The sequence below is a fragment of the Carex rostrata genome, chromosome 12 (genome assembly GCF_964058835.1).
Source record: "Carex rostrata chromosome 12, lpCarRost1.2, whole genome shotgun sequence".
Lineage (NCBI taxonomy): Eukaryota > Viridiplantae > Streptophyta > Magnoliopsida > Poales > Cyperaceae > Carex > Carex rostrata.
Window position 1 is genome coordinate 11871826 of NC_135929.1, and position 3226 is coordinate 11875051.

General features: G+C 35.8%; 1 pseudogene across 1 annotated transcript; it reads right to left on the reverse strand.

Moving 5' to 3' along the window:
* Window positions 1-270: 270 nt before the first annotated feature.
* On the reverse strand, window positions 271-1722 carry LOC144563300 (glucuronoxylan 4-O-methyltransferase 1 pseudogene; annotated as a pseudogene). The gene has a single exon (XR_013514307.1). The product of XR_013514307.1 is annotated as a glucuronoxylan 4-O-methyltransferase 1 pseudogene (transcript).
* Window positions 1723-3226: the final 1504 nt, after the last annotated feature.

A 3226-nucleotide genomic window follows, 5' to 3' on the forward strand; every position in this document is an offset into this window, starting at 1 on the left:
ATAAAGTTGCACTTAACCATGCAACGATTTTTCTTTGATTTATAATTCGGCCCAGTTGGGACTTGAGACTTGGGACCGTGATTTAACTGTATTGGGCTGAGATTCAATCCAACCCCAACCCCTTATTTTGATATGGGTCGGATTTGGTTCTAATATTTGGAAGATTAATTGACAACAACTGGAATAAGTGGATATAGTTCAATGTTTGCGTCAAGCTTGTGTTATCTAATGCTAGATTGCCAGTATATATATTAAAAAAAAAAACAATTATTAGTGAAACAAAAGGAAGTTATATATCCACGAGTACATATAAATACAGAAAACAACAATGAATTCACTAATCAGATTCAACATAGACTCCACAGGTATCTTTTAAAGCATAGTTTTCTTGCTTATAGAGCCCCCCTTGAAAATTATTTTATCCGTGCTGATATCAAATTGTGTGTATTTAGAGTATTTAAATTCCTTCTTTCCTGATCTCTAGCCCTTGACCATTGTCCCCTTTCTAAATGTACATTAATATCCATGGAATCTGCTCTAAATCTCCATGCAAATTTTATGGACAACGCTCAAGGCCTTAACATAATAAGCAGAATCTAAACTCAGAATAAAATATACATACCAGCATTATCATTTAAAAGGGTTCATAAGCAAACCCAAACTAATATAACAAATTTAATGATCCATAAACCCCTCAAAAATTATCTCAAAAACAATAATCAAGGGCAGAATGACACCTCTGCACCCCTGTGACTAGGGATGGTGAAATGCCTTATTCTGTTCTCTTGCTCCTTCAAGTACCCTTCACACAAAAATGTTTTAGAAAATTTATCCTCGACTTCTCGATTAACATCGTGCACAAAAACTTCCGTCTCGCCTTCTCTCCTCTGCCGGGCCACCATTCCTGCAGTGTATATCGCCCCCATCCTACCAGGCGCCTCAGGTATCCACCCGGTTGGTGCATCCACCATTATCAAGTCCCATTCCACCTCGTAGAACACACTAGGCAACCCCTTCAGTGCCAATTGACATGAAGGAAACCGTATGTCACTCTCCACATTTGTACACTCGGGCAATTGCCCGAGCTCTAGCAGACTATCTGCATCAGTCAACTTTGTGTTGTATACCACATGGTATGACTCCAATGAGGGATGTTGCTCTCGAATTGTCGCGATCCATGAACTATCTTCTTCTAGAAACACGGTACGGCCACCATGGTTTAGGGCAGTCCACATCAAGCTGTCATGACCCAAGCCGAAAACCAAGAAATTGCACGGGGATTTCCTCTCTAGCACACGAGCGGTAACCGATATCTCCTCTAGGGTTTGTTGGGGAGTAATGTTCGAGGTGGCATAGTGGATGATGGTGTTAGCAAGTGAAGGAGGAAGTTTTGTGCATGATGGCGATTGAGATATCATGACATGGTTCTCTTGTTGGATTGGTCTAATTGGTTGAATTTGTTGGTTTTGTGTTGTAGTATTCGTGGCGGTGTTCGATCTAATTATGAACAAAACCATGAAGAGGAGAAAGAAACCCAAGAGGACCAGCTTTAGGTTGAGGTATTTCTGGGTCTTGGCTTTCATGGCTATGAGATGTGCAGCTTTTCTGATATTCATGGGTTTTTGGAAAGTTGGAAGAGATGGAAACCAAGGCGTATTTTTGAGCTTAAATGGTTGAAAGATTGAAAGGAAGGTTATATTCTTTTGTTTGTATGGTGTGAGGTGTGGAGGGTGGATTTTGTTATAACTTCAAGAGAAAGTTAATCATTTAGATTTTGTTAATTAAACTTCCGAGTTGTCTGTTATTCTCATCAATTGCAAAATCTACAATTTCTAAATACATACCCAAAATATATCATGGAAATCTTAACTGAGGACTTCTATTGTTATTCAAGAAAAAAAAAAAATTCAACCACCGAATTGATTTTTTGTCAAGTGGAAATTATTATATATATACTGAACATTTTATCACGTTTATATTTAGCTAGTATATTTAGATTTAGTAACTTACCTTTTTGGTCATCAAATCTAAATCTATTTTTTAATCAATTGTAGTTATCTTTTTGATAACTTTTCTGGTGTTTGAAGTTTTGAACTTGTATGTAATTTGATTACTGTTATAGTATTACTTCGAATTTATTATTCACCTTTAAAGCCACTAACCATAATTTTTTTTATTCACCAATTTGCATTATTTCAAATTTGAATTTAATTTGAATACATATAAAACTATAAATTTAAATAATTCTTGAAATCATTTATTTTTAATAACATTTTGTTAAGTTTGAACCATTTAAATTTCCATTCATTTCCTGGTAAGTTTGGATCAGAATAATTGCACATTTTACAATTGGCAGAAATAGTAGAGGATGTTGGAATTTGACAAAACTTTGAGCAGCAGAAAAGAAAATGGCACTTGATTGACAAGGACTGTAGACCTAAGGTTTGGTGGGGCAATTAACCTTCTAACATTTTTCAATAATTACAAAGCAGAGTCACATTTTGTGATAAAAATTGCAAGGTGATGCTTTGTTATAATGGGTCCACCAATCTGGTCTGGAAGGAAGTTAGCTCTCTAATTTGAGGTGACAAATTAATACGTACTGTTGGGTTGTTTGCACTTTCACTGAAGCTAGCAAATAGTATTAATATCTAATCAAGTAAGCTTGTTACCTGTCTAGTTATTTAAGAGTAATTAAGTCTTGTGCTTGTGTGATTTGTGTTTCTTTTCTTTTGTCTTTATTTTCCTTGTCATTTACTTCACAGTTAGAGCATACATCGAAGAGAGAGAGAAGGGTTTCCAATTTCTCATTAAAGCGGCAGCTAAGTGTCAAAGCAAGAGCAAAAAGTGCCACTGAAAAGAGTGAAGCAGTTGCAGGGTGGTTCTAACAATATTATTTTGAAGTACTAGAAAAATTAAACTTTTGGCTGACATGTTAAATTGAGACATGATATTAATTTCATGCAAATGATTTTGATTGAAATTAATTAAGTATGATTAAAAAGTTAGAAAAGGCAAGCTGTCCTCAGTTATTTAGAAAAAGGTAATCACATAAATATACTAAAGCAAAGCAAAGCAAAGCAAAGTTAGGTAACCGTGCTTTGATAATGCAGCTGGGTCCCGGTGGCAGGTGTCGTGGGATTGCTTTGATTGGAAAAAAGCAGATGGTAGTTCACCGATTCCACCTCATAATACCACCTACTGGTACTTATGAGATGAAAGTGCG